The sequence below is a fragment of the Lolium rigidum genome, chromosome 7, assembly GCF_022539505.1.
Source record: "Lolium rigidum isolate FL_2022 chromosome 7, APGP_CSIRO_Lrig_0.1, whole genome shotgun sequence".
NCBI classification, from domain to species: domain Eukaryota; kingdom Viridiplantae; phylum Streptophyta; class Magnoliopsida; order Poales; family Poaceae; genus Lolium; species Lolium rigidum.
In genome coordinates this window covers 279839651-279857436 of record NC_061514.1, presented here as the reverse complement: position 1 = coordinate 279857436, position 17786 = coordinate 279839651, and the positions used below count along the sequence as shown (strand labels likewise).

Genomic DNA, 17786 nt, shown 5'->3' with positions numbered 1-17786 from the left:
GGGAAGATTTGCGAAGAGGAACAGGTGAGCGGCGCAAGCGAGGGGATGAATGGAGGTTGAAGACAGGTTTATATAAGAATTGGGTGAAGCAGTGGGCCGTTGGATGAAGAAATCGTGTGGTCATAATAGATCTTCCACCCACAAGGGCAAAAAAGTATTTTTACTAAAATAGGCGTTACCGTACGTGCGCCAGAAAAGCGGAGGACGTGTGTCCCCCACTTGCACGACGTGTCAACGTGGTGGGAATGATGGACCCACAAGGCAGATAAATCTCGACCATTAATAGAGCTGAAGAGAATTTGACAAGGGAAGATATGTCGACAAGAAAAATAAAAGGAGAATGGCGACAGGAGAAATTATTTGAGTACTTCGAGAGCCTTTGGTCAGAAACAAGTTTTTGCCCAAATGCTCGGGGGCTACTTCGATAAAAGTAAAATTTCGACTATGGCAAATATAGAAATTGTGGGAGCCTACAACCAAGCACAAGTTCTTGGCTGTAGCCTCGGGGGCTACTCCCATCGGGAGCGCTGTTCGCGCACCCGATAGTAAAAAAAAAGAGGAAGAGAAAGAATATCGGGAGCGCTGTTCCCCGGGGTTTATCGAAGGCCCACTACCCGAAGAATAAGAAGGTTCGAGAGCCCAAGATATGTTAAGGAAAGTGGAATTGTAATAGGAAGCGTTGTTTGTAAATCTGGCGGGATGAGTTAGAAACCGTCCCGGACTCTGTAACTTGTACAAAACGAAACCCTCGGCTCCACCTCTTATATAAAGGGGGAGTCGAGGGACGAGGAGATCATCGAATCATTGTCTACAAACCCTAGTTTTCATAATCGTCGAGTACTTTTCGGCTGAAACCTTCGAGATCTACTTGTCCTCTTTATTTCGGGTGCCCTGGCTAGCTTTATATATGCAACCAGCCTAGGGTTTTACAAGAGTCCTAGTCGACTACTTCTTCGGGTTGCCTTGTTGGGCCTTCTCCATATTTGGTCTTCTTCATATTGGGCCGAGCCAGGTATACTAATAATGGGTACCCGAAGGGTATGCCCATGTCGGTAGCCCCGAGTTTATAGGGAAGTCGAAGACTTGCGTAGAAACTCCAAGCATAACCATCTCCGGAGTCGAAAAAAATACAAGGCGAGGTCCATGTCGTAGATCATGTGTAGCGTAGATGATGTCGACGATTCTTGAAATTATCGGGTGCGCGGCAGCGCTCCCGATGGGAGTAGCCCCCGAGTCTATGGGCAAGTGCTTGCACTTGGGCATAGACTCAAGTTGTACTACTCGATGAAGAACTTAACTATATTTCCGGAGAACTTGATGAAATCCATGTGCTCCCGATGGGAGTAGGCTCCACTCGAGTCGCAGACTTGAGTTGAGTCTACAAACCTTGATTGTCGTAGATGTTGTCGAAGTTATTTTTCTATCGGGTGCGCGACCAGCGCTCCCGATGGGAGTAGCCCCCGAGGCTACAGCCAAGTGTGTTTGCACTTGGGTGTAGGCTCAACTTGCTTGTAATTGACTCCACAATTTTTCCTCTTTCTTATCGGGAGGGTGAACAATACTCTCGATAAGAGTAGCCCCCGAGCATATGAGCAGAGTGCTTGCACCTAGGCATAGACTCAAGTTGTACTACTCGATAAACAACTTGGCGCAGCCCTCTTTTTATCGACTCCAGGCCGTTGCTAATTTTATTTGACATCCATATCTATATTGTACGGGGATAATGGTAATTGGGGCTAGTTCATCCGACGGATCGGTACTAGTTAACCGCTCTAGTGGCAATCCGCAAAAACCTACTTCAAGATCACGTCCCCGGACATGATCTCGGGATATCGGTGCGAACTTCGACAAGTGCCGCTTAAGGTCTTACCATTCTGTCGAGTCCCGATGAAATTTATCGGGTACCTAACGCGTCCGTTAGGATTTTTCTTCGTATCCGTTGATACGGATAAAAGTAGCAGAGCGCAGTCTTCGGCGATGCCACGCCCAGCGCGAACGGATCTGGGGTCTTACCTTCGCAAATTTGCGGCATTCAGAAATTGATCGCAACTTTGGCGTTCTGAGAATATATTGTCGAGTGCCTTGTTCGGCTGACGCAATGACCCATTTTGCGGGTTCTCCTATTTTTCTCTCGGGCTTGATGAGACAGCCGAATATATTGGTTCTTCTATATTGTTGGATACATCACCGATGCTCTTGCTCGGAATAATATGACGAGTCAATGGACCCGAAGATTTGTCCATCCTCTTTTTTTTTCTCCTCCTTTTTTTTTTGTTTCTCCTTGATGAAAATTTCGTCGAGTTCCTCTCTCAGGAAAATTTCTTCGGGTCCTCCTTGAGGACAATTCTTCGGGTCCTCTTTGAGGATAATTCTTCGGGACCTCCCTGAAGATAATTCTTCGGGACCTCCCTGAAGATAATTCTTTGGGTCCTGTTCTTTCTTGAAGACAATTTCGTCGAGTTCTCCCTGTAGACAATTTTGTCGGGTTCTCTCTTATATACTTTGAAATTTGCTTTCCCCTGCACAAAATAAACAAACTTTTTCTATCTTTTCCTTGACTCTCTTTTTCGCATGCGGTGTCAGATGCTCAGATTCGATGATATGTAAAGTGAATATATGCCGCGCATCCCCCAAGTGTCGGGTGCGGCGAAAGTAAATGATAATCAACTTTATGTGAAACAAAAGAACACTTAGCTTATTGGATACGACGGAGTCGATGCGATGAAATCTTCGAGTGCCGAGAAGAAGTCGAGCTGAAGTAAAAACCACCAAATACCGAAAGTAAATGCCACCGTATTGTTGATGAAGAAATAGCCGAGCCCCCGAGCGCTGCTGGGGTGATATGATTATTATTGCTTAGATGATGTGTCGCAGTTGCGACCGAGGCGAAATCATGGTCGAGCCCCCCAGTGTTTGCTATGATATGGAAAGAAATTGATGGAGTCGTGGCGTCATATAGGGTAAAGCCATTTAGGATGAAGCCATTGTCCATAATATAATATGAGCCCATGAAGATGAATCCAAGATGAAGTATTTGAGATGAATCCATATTGAAGATTACGCCATTAAATATAGAGCATATATTGAAGATAAATCCGTCGATATCATAGAGGATGAATCCATTGACCCGAAGAATCCAGTAATAATCATAGAAGATAAATCCACTGATATCATAGAAGATGAATCCATTGATCCGAAGAAAATAGTTCTAGTAATAACCATAGAAGATGAATCCATTGTCCCGAAAACGCATCAGGTAATATTGTATAAGAGTGAACCAATAATAACCAGAAGAGAAATAATCCAGCAAGCCGAACAAGATAAATCCACTGTTCCGAAGAAGATAAATCCACTAAGTCGAAGAAAATAATTCCACTGAGCCGAAGAAAATAATTCCACTGAACCGGAGAAGATATATCCAGAGCCGAAGAAAAGAAATTCACCAAGTAACCGAATATATTTGTGGTAACGAAGTAATGGTACATCCCTCAGTGTTAGGTGAATTCCACTGAACCGGAGAAGATATATCCAGAGCCGAAGAAAAGAAATTCACCAAGTAACCGAATATATTTGTGGTAACGAAGTAATGGTACATCCCTCAGTGTTAGGTGAATTTTCTCTAATGATGTAATGGCGCAACCCCGAGTATTTGGGTGTGGTGAAAGTAAATGATAGTTAACTTTTGAAAGAAGAACACTTAGCTTTATTATCGGGTGCAGCGAAGGCAACGTGAAAGCAGGTCGTGTGGCGGACGCGGTCGATGAAGTTGCGCGGCGTCTGACCGGAAGTAGTTGATGAAGAGGGCGCTGTCGAAATATCTTCGCTGCCAAAGATAGTCCATGTGGCGGCTGGCTGACATGGCCCATGAAGAGGACGCGGTTGATACGGCCGATCCGCGGCGGGTGAGCATCCGAATATATTGTGTCCGTGATGTCGGATACGCAAGCCCCCGAGTATGGCAAGTGCACGACAACGGGCATGGTCGACCGAAGAGGGTAGTCAAAGCTTTGTTTTAATCTGCAATTATGTTACGGCGCAAAAACTACGCGCAAATAGTACGAGCCGAAAAATATCTAGCGAAATAAATTTTGCGTAATTAGAAGTATGGCACCTGATCTTTGTACCGAATGACTGGAATATTGCGACGTCGACATATCGGGTGACCAAAAGTATCGGATAGGGATGGCAGCGTCCGTTGGCAAGCCGCATGTGTTCTTCCTTGTATACGTCTACTTGATGATACGAGCCAGCTAATCTTGGTAGCCAATCAAGTACTTTTTTTTTTATCGAGACTTCCTTTCTCTTTAGCTGCTGGTTGCTCTTTCCTTTCTTGGCGTACGGTTTCCATGCAATGATCTGAACCCATCGTGTTCTAGTGCTCCATCCTTTTCTCTGGGACTTTTCTTTGCTGGGACCAAATCTAGTTGCACTTGAGGTGGCCTTGACGTGAATCAGCGTGGAGTCCACGACTTTCTGTTGAAATTTTTTCTTTCGAGAGATGACGACGTTTCCATCATACTCGTGAGAACCAAATAGCTTCCCGACTGTGTCGCTCGAAGCAGCTTGGCGTGGCGATGAAGTTGGCTGTTGTTGATGACGAAATTAGAGTAGACGGATCACCAAATCCGATCTGGCCGCCGATGTAAACGAACTTGATAATGATGTAGATGGATCTCGCCCAGATGACAAAATCCAGCGTCGCAACTTCCCACAGACGGCGCCAATTGACGAGGGATCACCTTGGCAATGCCTACGTATTGTAGACTTGGGTTTCGGGAGAGAGCGACGATGGAGATTCCGGGGTCGAGATTAGGCACACGACGTACCCAGCTTCGGGTCCCCTCCGTGGAGGATCCCTACGTGCTGCTAGCAATCCAGTATACGATCATAGATGTGTTTACAGGGTGCCGCCATAGCGGAGCTATGTTGTCTATCTTCTGTCTATCTGTTGTCCTCTTTATTTCGGGTGCCCTGGCTAGCTTTATATATGCAACCAGCCTAGGGTTTTACAAGAGTCCTAGTCGACTACTTCTTCGGGTTGCCTTGTTGGGCCTTCTCCATATTTGGTCTTCTTCATATTGGGCCGAGCCAGGTATACTAATAATGGGTACCCGAAGGGTATGCCCATGTCAGATGGTGCAAATACCATGGATGCAAGCATACATATCATACATCCTAAGGAAAACAATACCCGACGATCCAGTTGAAGCAAGACGAGTTATTAGACGGTCCAAAGCCTTTACAGTGGTCAAAGGGGAGCTGTACAAACGCTGTATTTCGGGTGTGTTATAGCGATGCATCACACCCGAAGAAGGAAGGATAATCTTGAAGGATGTACACGAGGGAATATGTGGTCATCACGCGAGCAGTCGAGCTATTGCCGCCAAGGTTTTTCGAGCTGGATTTTATTGGTTGACAGCAATCGAGGATGCAAAGGAGATAGTACGAACTTGTGACGCGTGCCGAGATTTGCCGCGAAACCTCATTCTCCGGCAGCAGAGCTGATGCCAATACCATTGTCCTGGCCCTTTGCTCAATGGGGCCTCGATATGGTGGGGAAGTTACATAAAGCCTCGCCAGGAGGATACGAGTATATGCTCGTCGCTGTCAACAAATTTACCAAGTGGATAGAAGCCAAGCCGATAAATTCACCAGATGCAGCATCTGCAATAAAGTTCGTGAAAAGCATTGTCTTTCGATTTGGAGTACCTCACAGCATTGTCACGGACAATGGCAGTAACTTTACATCCAAGGAATTCAAGGCATACTGTGCAGAGGTAGGCATCAAATTGCATTTTGCGTCAGTCGCGCACCCGCAAACCAACAGCCAAATCGAGAAAGCCAATGGTATCATCTGCAACGGTATCAAGAAGCGCTTGTTAGGACCATTGGAAAAAGCTCGACACACCCGGCCGTAGGAGCCGCCAAGTGTGTTGTGGAGTATTCGAACAACACCAAATACGGCGACACAGAAACTCCGTTTTTCTCGGTCCATGGAGCCGAGGCAAGATTACCAATAGAGATAGAGCATGATTCCCCAAGAGTTACGGAGTATGATGAAGAAGCTTCTAGAAAGGCATTGGAAGACGATGTCGATGCATTGGATGAAGCCAGAGATGAAGTACTATCACGGGTCACCAAGTATCAGCAAGACTTGAAAAACTATCATAGTCGACGCTTGCGACCAAGGTCCTTTCAGGTTGGAGACCTAGTTCTACGACTCAATCAACAGAATACTGAAAAACTCGAGTCACCATGGCTTGGCCCTTACGTCGTCACGGAAGTCATCGAAGGAGGAGCATACAGGATCAAGGATAAGAAGACAGGGGTTCCCGAGAAAAACCCCTAGAACGTGGCGCAGCTAAGGCGTTTATACGCTTAGTATCGAAATATAGTCCTCCTTGTAAAAATACAATGTACTGAAACGCCCGCGAGTTGTCAGACGCACTCTTTTCCTTTTTCGGGGCACCGAGTGGGGTCGGAAGAGGTTTTTAATGAGGCGGGCTCGCGGTGCTGCAATATAATAAAGATAGTCGCGATATATATGTTTTTCTTCGACAGGATCAAGGGCTTATGCCCAAAAGTTGCAATATATGTTACCGACAAAAATTTCGCTTTGGTGTACAACACCTCGCAAAATAAACACAGATACAAAATAGCGATCAGCAAAAACACTCGGGGGCTCGTACCCGCAAATATAGCATATTCAATATAATTTAGTTGCATTGGTTTAAAACCTCGCACACACAATAAAGAAATTCACCACCGAAACACTCGGGGGCTTGATGAGGAAAAATAGGAACATTTATTGACTTTACAATATAGAATACAACATACAAGATACAATTCCTGAGAAAACTCAACGAGTTGAAAGGAAAAGGAAGTCAATGGTGGCCTAGTATATTATCTATGGTCATCCGTTCCGTATTTACAGTACGAGTACTGTGTTCAGCATAGCTACCCTTCACGAAGAACTCAGCGTCCATCCGAAGAAGTTCATCCATCATATCTTCTGCTACAGGGGTCACATGATCATCAATTTTGCCAACATCCCTTTTTCTTTTCGCCATCTTGGCCAAGCACTTGGTAACAATTTGACTCATGTCAAACTTGGGATAGCAGATTTTGATCATCATCATAGCAAACCTGGCGCCGGCAGATAGTTGGGCCCGAACAAACCCATGGATTCGAGGAGCATCCCGAAATTTCTCCATCAAAGCAGGAAGGGTCTCTGGCATCTTATTGCGCGGAAACATGGTGCCGTAAACTAAGGACAATGTCCTTGTACAGAAGTAGAGAAACTCACGGACCTGAGTCGCACGATCTTGAAATCGACGATTTGGCGAGTACGTTCGAAGCGTCACCCAAAAGTTGGAACCATGTTCTTCGGCAAGCCTGAGAAGCACATTGGATCGAGCTTCAACACGTTGATCTTCGGCAGCGGTATCTCGAAAAGAACCTGTTTTCAGCAGAAGAATCAGAAATGAAGGAAAAACATGGAGAATACTGATAATAATGGTCAAGCGAACGAAGCGTACCCGCCATATCCAAGCTGGAATCAAGCATTAGCTCAAGATGAAATTCTCTCGTCGAGAAGCTTCGGCAGCTGTAGCAACTGCATCCTCTTTTACAGCTATAGCATCCTGGGCTTGCTGAAGCGCATTTTTTTTCCCTCTCCAACGATTTTCGCGATTGCTCCATAATTACAAGTGCTTGCTTCTTCATAGATTGCAGCTGCCGGCGAAGATCTTTCAAATCTTGAGCGGATTCCTTATCCGTGGAATCTCCAGTAAAGTCATCATCGACAGGTGTTTTCTTCGAGTGAGAGGAAGTAGGAAAAATATTGGAGGGACGAGGAGTTGAAGTGTAGTTATCAAATATCAACTGAAAACAAAAGGTTCGACATCAATCATCAAGCAAAATAGAATTCCATTGATTTTCAGAATATTTACAAGGCATTACAATGGAGGACACCCTAACGAGCTAGTGGGATAAGTGTCGCCAAAAGCTACTTTGGCGACAGCATCAAAAGGAAGAAAGAAAAAGAAAAAAGAAGGAAAGACAGGGTGGTCTACTTGACCTCCGGCTTGGATGAGCTGGGAGCAGGAGTTGGCTTGCATCCGAGGTAGGCAAGGATTTTCTTCGCATTAGGCCTGGCAGCCTTGATCAAGGATTGCCACCTCTTCGTTTCCATTGTCATTGTGTCGCCAACTTTCGTCCAGTCGACATCTTGTTGGCCGTCAGCGACCAAGCGATAGTGCCCTCGACGCCAACTTTCAAACCTTCTTGGCGAAGTTTGAGCCCAAGATCTTCTTGGGAGTTGAAGTGCTTGGCAAGTTTTGTGAAAATCTTGGGCTCTTGTGTCTTCGGGAAGAAATAAGGGAAAAGACGCGACAGACTTGCTCTGGCTTCAGCAAGGCCTTCGCGTGCTTCCTCTCCATGAAATTCAAGAAGGGAAAGCTCGTCAAGCAGCTGATCGCCTTCAGGACACTCCAAGTCAAAATCCTGATGTGTTTTCCCTACAAAGAAGCAAAGGAAGATCGCCAAAAATTGCGCAAGGATAAATTAGACAACCTGAAGAAGTAGCAAAGGATTAAGGGCTTACTGACAAAACGTCGACTTTGCGATTGCAAGCGACTGAGGATTTCAGCTTCACGAACAGTTTGCTCGGATATGTTGTCGCTTACGGCGCTTTCCGCGTCATGAAGTCTCTTTCGAAGATCTTCGACGGTGGCGGCCTCTGCCTTAGCCTTTTTGGCATCTGCTTCAGCCTTCTTACGAGCTTTTTCACTTTGCTCCAGTTTACGAGCAAGTGTGTCAGCATGCTTGTTGGCTTCCGCAAGATTTTCTGACAAAATAGTCGACAAAAATCAGAATCATGACAAGAAAAGGAGGAAGATGTCATTTGCCAAAAGAAGTAGCAGAGTATTACCTTCGGCTTGTTTAGCATAGTCGTGGTACCCGACAAATTGGGTACCAAGACGGATGAATTCCTTCATCAAGGGATGACAAAGGAAAAAGAGAAGTAAGTGTCAAATAGGGTAAAAAGGTCGACAACAAAAAGTAAAAAAAACGAAGAGAGGAGATTTCATAGGAACTGAAAAGTCTCTTGCACAAAAGAGGAGAAGTGAGCAACTTACGTTATCTAGAGGAGGAGTTGTGGAGCCACCAGGTTGAAGAGCAGATTCTGTGGCTGGCTCGACCCTGGCCCTCTTTGTCGAAGGGACATGGGGGCTTGCAGGTGGAGTTGGATGCTCGACGTTCTGTTGAGGAGGCGAGGTTTCCTCCACATCAGGTTGAGCATCCGAAACAACTAAAGTACGCGACGTACTCGTTCGAGCAGCCACGTCAATAGGTGGATTTTCTTCCTCGTCACCACTGCAATAAAACGTCGACAATATAAGAAAAAACGACGACAAGTATTTCGCAAGATAAACAACAAAGAGTGATAAGGACTTAAGAGCTGACAAGGGCATCTAAGCAAGGGTCGAAAGCTGTCTTCCCTTCGGAAGGACCAACTTCTTCGGCTTTGGAGGATCCGGAATCGGCGACTTCATCCCTCTTCCGCTTATTCCTTGGAGAAACAGCGGAAGGAAGGGAGTGTGTCGAGGCAGTGGCCTCAGACTCGGCTTCTTTTTCAGAGGAAGCCGTGGATTTTTGAGAACCCGCGACTTCACTCTCAGGGCGAGAAGTACCCTAGTTGTCATCATCGACAACAGTACATTCTTCAACTTCTCCACCCTCAGGAAGAGGAGGAAGAGAAGCAAGAACGGGGTGGTTCTGAGAAAAAGAAAGAGTGTCGATAAAAAAGAAGTTATGCAAAAAAAGCTAGCAAGACAGTAGTCGATAAAATAGTAAAACTCGAGGAGACAATATAGCAACTAAGAGGAAAAATTACCTCGGGGAGGGGATTGGCGCCACTATATGGCGTAATGCGACAAGAGGATGGAATTGGATCCTTCTTGTTGAGCGATGAGATTTTGCGGATAAGCTTTTCAAAATCCTTCAAAGGAAGGTCTTTTGAGAGCCTGTCGACATCTTCTTCACCAAAGATACTTCCGGAGGGGATTTTTGCGAGCCTGGAGAGGCTGCACTCTAATCCTAAGGAAATAGGCAGTAATCTCAATACCCGAAAGTTCTTCGTCGCGGGTGTTCTGTAGCTCGTGGATGCGAGTCATCAGCGCTTCTGTCGCCAACTTCTCAACTTCAGTAGCTTCAGCATCCCAGGAACGGCGGCGAAGGATTTTGGCTTCTCCGTCGAAAGGGGCGATGTTGTTCTCCACTGGATTGGAGCTTTCTTCGTGCATATACAGCCATTTCTTTCGCCAACCTTGGACAGAGTCGGGGAATTTGACGTCGAAATATTCGACGTCAGAGCGAACACAGATACCAACCCCGCCAATGTTGTAGGCAACATCGTGGGAGCCATTACGGTGGAGGCAGAAGATACGCTTCCACAGAGCCCAATTGGGTTGGACTCCGAGGAAGCACTCACACAATGTGATAAAAATCGACACGTGGAGGATGGAATTGGGCGTCAACTGATGCAGTTGAAGCCCATAGACAAACAAAAGACCCCGAAGAAACTCGTGGATTGGGGGAGAAAGACCTCGGATGAGATGGTCAACGAAACTAACCCGATACTCGATTGTAGGCCTTGGATAGCTCTCCTCCTTGGGGAAGCGGAGCGAGTTCTCCTTCTTGTTGAACCCCATCTTCTTCAGCAGGTTGATGTCTTGGGCAGAGATCTTGGATCTCTCCCACTTGGCGCTTCCCAGATCCGCCGTCGCCATCTTCGACTCTGGAGTGCTGTGCCTAGTCAAACGGATGCGAGGCGGCATCAATGAGCTTGGAGGCGAAGGGTGTGAGTGTGGTTGAGCGTTTGAAGCAGTGGGAGCAATGAAGGATTTTGCAGAGGAGAAGCAGAGGTGCGGCGCGAGCGAAAGGACTAGAGGAGGAAGACGATGCCTTTATATAGAGGTGCGGTGAATCGACGCGCCGTTGGATTGAGAGATTGCGGGACAGATGGTGTACACATGGACAAGGGGTAAAAAGTAATTTCATACAGACGAGAAAGCACAGGAGCTACATACGTGCGCCAGGAAAAGCGGAGGACGTGTGTCCCCCACTAGCACGACGTGTCCATACGATGCGTAATTTAGGCCCGCAAGACAGTGAGAGAGAATTTCTCGCGTTTTCCAGGAACAACGGTCGTGGCTATCGTCAGCAGTGATGTCACTTTAGCAAGAGAAAATTTCGACTCAGCATCTTCATAAAAAAAAGGGCGACAGCAGAAGATTACGGATTACTTTGAGAGCCTTTGATCAGATACAAGTTTTTGATCAAATGCTCGGGGGCTACTTTGGAAAAATGAAAAATTCGAGAAAGACAAAATAGAAATGGCAAGAGGCTATGATCAAATACAAGTATTTGCTCATAGCCTCGGGGGCTACTCCCATCGGGAGCGCTGTTCGCGCACCCGAGAGATTTGAAAAAACTATGCGACAGTGAAAAATATAGCGACATAAGGCGTGGAGCCTACACCCAAGCACAAGTCCTTGATTGTAGCCTCGGGGGCTACTCCCATCGGGAACGCTGTTCGCGTGCCCGATGAAATTATAAAAAAAAGAAGAGAGAGAAAAAGAAGAGGAAAAAGTGAGCATACTTCGAGTTATATAAATAACTCTACATAAACTCCCATCGGGAGAGCAATATAAGTCATCCGTTGACTCAATAAAATATGCTATTCCAACAGCCGAAAAAGCAATCGACAATATATTCTCAGAACGCCAAAGTTGCGAACAATTTCTGAATGCCGCAAAACTTTGCGAAGGTAAGACCCCGGATCCGTTCTGTGTGGCGTGGCGCCGTCTCTGACGTCGGTTTGCTACTTTTTTCCGTATCAACAGATACGAAGAAAAATCCTAACGGACGCGTTAGGTACCCGATAAATATGACTGGGGCTCGACAGAATGGTAAGACCTGAAGCGGCACCTGTCGAAGTTTACACCAGTATCCCGAGATCATGTCCAGGGACGTGATTTTGAAGTAGGTTTTTGCGGATTGCCACTAGAGCAGTTAACTAGTACCTGATCCGTCAGATGAACTAGCCCCAACTACCATTATCCCTGTACAATATAGAAATTCGTATGCAAAGATATGTGGTAAAGTTCAGAGTTATTGAATAAATATAAAGATGGAGATTTTCCCTGACTCTACGATTCAGGCAAAATCTCAGGGGCTACTGACATAGGCATCCCCAATGGGCCTGCCGAAGATAGTACCCGGGGTTTACTGAAGGCCCACAACCCGAAGGATAAGGAGAATTCGGAAGCCCAACTTGCTAGTTAAGGAAAGCTAGAGTTGTATTAGGAGAGAACACTTGTAATATTACGGGAGAAGTGGGAAACCTTCCCGGACTCGTAACTTGTACATCACGAATCCCTCGGCTCCACCTCCTATATAAGGGGGAGTCGAGGGACAAAGAAAGCATCGAATCATTGTTTCACAAACCCTAGCTTTCATATCGTCGAGTACTTTTCGGCTGAAACCTTCGAGATCTACTTGCCCTCTACATCCAACGAAACCCTAGTCTACGACTTGTAGGCATTGACAAGTTAATACCTTGTCACCAACTACGTCCCAAGAATCTGACCCCTTGAAGACGAGGTCAAGCTGCAAACTCAAAACTCCAACTCGACGAAGATGAGATCAACTATGTGTTGAATGTAGATGGGTTGCAGCCCAATAAGGCAGCCCATGTAGTCTACAATTCCTGAAATCTCAAGGCCCATCACGTTGGCTGTTTGGAACAGCCTTGGGGGACAAAGTTTAGTCCCACATTGCTAGTTGGGAGAGAGTTGGAGTGGTATATAAGGGCTTCTATTCTAGTCCTTCCAAGTGAGTGAGAATAGAAGGAGCCCTCACGTACTCCTCCTCCCCCGCCCGCCCCGCCTCGGCTCGGCTCGTCAGGCACGCACGTCGCGTTTCGTGACTCGAGTTCGAGTTCGAGACACACTCAAGGAAGCCTAAATTTTTTTCTTGGTGCACCAACTGAGTTGGGTACATGTCGACCTGCATGTGCATGCTCGCCGCGTGTCCCTGGCTTCCTACGCGTGGCAACGCGGTCGGGTCGGCTCTCCTCCCAGGCTATACAAGGACACATATCAGATATGGAGAAATCATCTCTCAGAACTCTCTAGTCCGTCTCTCTCACGAAGTTCCTTTTGTTGTGATACTCTCTAGTCTTCCCCATCCCGGCGACTGCGTGCACAGCCGTCCGGGAGAGCAGGCCTCCGAAAGCCCGTCCATTGAGATCCTGCACCGGGAGACGGGCGATAAGGTTTTTGGGGAGCGTCTCGGCGCGACTGCTCGCTGTTGTTCGTGCTCTTCTTCCCTGGTTCGACTGCTTCATCGACGACTCCGACTACACCATGGGCGCATCAACAATTCCCATGGTGGTGGTGCTGCTGCTGGTGCGACCTTCCCGGTCGCGATGTACGTGCTTTTCCTCTCCTACCTTGCACTGTTACTTGTTCCATGTTCAGATCTGATGCATTGCTTAGTCTGATGTGTGTGGTTAAGTATGCTTGTGCATCTGTAATGTTGCTTTCGGTAATAGACTCACACGAAATTGCCTAACAATCTAACAATCCAAAAACCTTATATGCTTAGGCAATTTTCACCATCTGGTTTTGCTGCTGCACTCAAACCGAGCCCGTTTACGGGTTCTCATTTCAAGAGATGGCAGAATAAGACCCTCTTGTGGCTCACTTCTATGGGCGTGCACTGAGTTGCAGAAGGTACTCCCATAGGTCCGCTTACTCCAGAAGAGGATAAAGCGTTCGGGGATGCCACCGTAATTTTTGTGGGTGCCGTCCTAAGTGTGCTTGGAGACAAGTTGGTTGATGCTTATCTGCACATCCAAAATGGGAAGGAATTGTGGGATGCAGTGGACGCTAAGTTTGGTGCTACCGATGCGGCGATGCCGGAGGTGAGATGTATGCGATGGAGTAGTTCAATGACTACAAAATGGTTGAGAACCGATCTGTAGTAGAACAGGCTCATGAGATATAGATCATGGCAAAGGAACTTGAGCTCCTCAAGTGTGTGCTACCGGACAAGTTTGTCGCGGGATGCATTGTCGCTAAGCTTCCCCCTTCATGGAGGAACTTTGCCACATCTCTGAAACATCAGAGGCATGAGTTCTCTGTTGAGAATATCATGGGCTCTCTGGATGTTGAGGAGAAGGCGAGGGCAAAAGACAAACACACTGGAGGAACCGAGGGACGTTCTGCTGCCAATATGGTGCAGAAAAATGCCCACTAGTTCAAGGGAAAGAACAAGGGAGTCTCTCATACTACCAACTTCAAGAAGAAGGGGAAAACATAGAAGAAAGATCCTTGCTGGGTGTGTGGCGAGACATGCCATTGGGCTAATCGATGTCCACAATGCAAAGGAAAGAAAGATCAAGCTGGACAGAACTCAAATTCTGTCAACATGGTCATTGGCAACACAGGTGACAAGGTATTAACTTGTCAATGCCTACGGATTGTAGACTAGGGTTTAGTTGGAAGTAGAGGGCAAGTAGATCTCGAAGGTTCAGCCGAAAAAGTACTTGACTACTAGAAAACTAGGGTTGTGTTGACAATGAATCGATCCCCTTTCTGTCCCTCGACTCCCCCTTATATAGGAGGCGGAGCCGAGGGTTTCATGGTGTACAAGTTTACAAAGTCCGGGAGACTCTGTGAGTTTGTCCCGTAAAAGTTACATGTCGAATATTCCTAATACAACTATCTTTCCAAACTATCTCTTAACTGGGCTTCCGGGCTTCATAAACTTTGGGTAGTGGGCCTTCAGTAAACCCTGGGTACCATCTTCGGCAGGCCCATTGGGGATGCCTATGTCAGTAGCCCCCGAGATTTTGCTTGAATCGAAAAATCAGGGAAAATCTCCACCTTTACAATTGTTATATGATTTCTTCGAGTCATTAAATAACTTTTATACATCGATCATATATTGTACAGTGATAATCAGTAATTGGGGCTGGTTCATCTGACAACCACCAGCATATACTCGTAACCTCCTGGCCACGCCTTATGTAACTTTTCCACCATATCAAGACCCCACTGAGCAAAAGGCCATGACAAGGGTATTGACATCAGTTCTACTGCCGGAGAGTGAGGTTTTGCCGCAAATCTCTGACACGCATCGCAAGTACGTACTACGTCCTTCGCATCTTCTATTGCTGTCAACCAGTAGAATCCTGCCCTGAACCTCTCTTGATATTTCCTGCAGCTAGTCGATGTATGAATGATTTGCTTCTTGTAGTGCTGAACCTTTCTTGATATTTCCTGCAGCTCAAAGTTGACAAACTAAAGCTAATCAACCTGTGTGGTACTTCTAGCTCTGAATTTACAACGGTAATGGATTGCCTTACCTTTGCATGATGTTGTTTGTTCCTGCATCTCATCTATTCTAGTGCGTAGTCATGCACATGCTTAAATTGGTGCAAATCATCCTGTTTTGACCGTTAACTGTGCTGCTTACAGGTTTCAACATCCATGGGCGATCTTTGCTTTGATGTTTTTGGAATAGCCAAGGAGAATAAGGATCCAACTACCATTAAAGGGAACAGAGGTACCTGAACATGCTATAGCACAACCAATTTTGACAACTAGCATGGTAAAAGTTTGTGGATTGCCATTTTCCGCAACAACTTGTAATTTGTAATTGTTGTTGCAGAGCTGCTGGATGTTTTGCCTAGCAAAAGGAAACATGAGGATGATAGTGATAACTCTGATGAATCATCGGGTGATGACCAAGATGAGCTAGATGTATGAACCTGCTTATGTTTATTACTTTTGAAATGCATGACGTAAAGCTATAAGATGCTTGGTACTCGATTAACTAAGACTTGTTTAAGTGACATTCCTTTTATTGATTGCGAAAGAAGAAAATCAGTAGCAATACGTGTTTTGCTTGATGCAAGTAGTTTTATGTTCATGAGATTTTTGCTGTTGAACTTTTTATTGTAATGTTGAACCAGAAAGGCAACAATAGTGCAGTGTCCAACAATATGGCTTAATGCAAGCTGTAGCAGCATACATATGTAGCCTATGGATTATATTAGCTATATTGCTTGCTGCACATAGTCCATGTTACACCCTTGCTCTTCATTAGCGTTCAGCAATCAGTTTATTGGTAAAACTGTGCAATCAAAGACTTTAGTCACCTCCTGTAAAAAAAAGAAGATTTTAGTCGCCACTTTTAGCTGATTGAAGTATGATCAGATCAGGTTGCTCACACTGAATGGCTGAAAAGAATAAATACATATTCATCATGTTGCCAGTGTTAGCTAGGTACATTTATACCTTGTAGGACAGAACTTCTCTTAAAAGGGAACCATTGCTATTTAGTTCAGTTTGTGGTTCTAATGCATCTATGTAGCACACATCACGAACTTGAAGCTAGTAATTGTTATAGCTTCTTGTTCGTCAAGCATGTGAATCACTTAGTTAGCCTCTAGTGAGAAACCTTAGATCTACATTTGGATGAATTTTTGTTTCACATATTCCACAGTTGTAGTCTGCTCGTTCTTTTGAATCATTGCTGTAATTGCTGTCCGATTCTTCCAATTTCAGCTACCAACTCACAAAAGGCACAAGAAGATGGAAAAGCAAGCATACAATCAGTGGAAGTCTACAGTTCTATCCACCAACAAGGAAACCAAACCAGGTTTGTACTTTGGAACTGTCACACCCCTGTCTAGATCACTCTTAGCTACGCACTGTCCATTCGTTAAAATAACTTTCTCGGTTTGTCTTTAGACCCTGCCAAGCCCAGGAAGCAGGCTCAGCTTAACTTCAAGAAGAAACTGTCAGACGCTGCCTTGGAAGTACCCCCAGCAGCAAACTAAATTAATCTGAACCTGTGCTCACAAGGATGGAATAGATGAGAGACCTAGGCTGGAAGTGTTGTACAAATCATGGAGCTAGTTCTTAATGCAGAAAGAACACTTCTGGCTCAGTTCACATCTTCATTTTTGATACTGTATGTAAGGCAATGGCATTGTTCAATTATCCATGACAAGTGTTACAATCAGGAACATTCTTTTATAAACGATGTTGGTATGTTTATTTTTGTATGTACATGGCTACACGAGGAAACAATCTTTTGACAATAGTTCACCTACGTGGTGTCGCCAACCATTAACCTTGTCATGCCTCTAGTTCCTCGACGGTGTGCATTGCATTAGGTATGCTGAGGTGTAGTGCTCGCCTACTGGATGATCAAACCGTGGAAGATATTTGCGTCTTCTGGTTCGGGAAGTCCATGCTACAATATAAAACTGAACAGCTCTCGACGAAGTGCATGCTGCTTCTGTCACGTAGAGTGGACTTCGTGCTTTCTGCTTGCACCAACTCAAGTGCCATTCTATAGTCTCGAGTTGTTGGACCTGCGATTTTGTCAAGCACTGATATTTTCAGCCGTTTTTCGAATGCATGGACCGTCCTTTTTCATGCCACCACTGACGCGCTCCTTGGCGCTGCCCCCATGTGTGCTCCGGAGTGCTCGGCGACGAGGCAAATAGTGAGCCTTTCAGCTGCCGTCCCAGATATTTGTCGTCAAATGTAGACTAGTTTTTTTTTTTTAACTTTCATCTGATGCAAACTTCAATTGTACGCTTTGTACCGGAGTACAAATAGGATTACGTCAGTAATTTACACTACGTTTTGAAAACAAAGGGAGTAACATGGATTGATGACATTTTTTTTTTTGAGAAA

At 45.6% G+C, this 17786-nt stretch overlaps 1 pseudogene; it reads left to right on the top strand.

Annotated features, from left to right (window-relative positions):
- The window catches only part of LOC124672820, a 26333-nt pseudogene extending 9415 nt beyond the window's left edge, over nucleotides 1-16918 (top strand).
- Nucleotides 16919-17786: the final 868 nt, after the last annotated feature.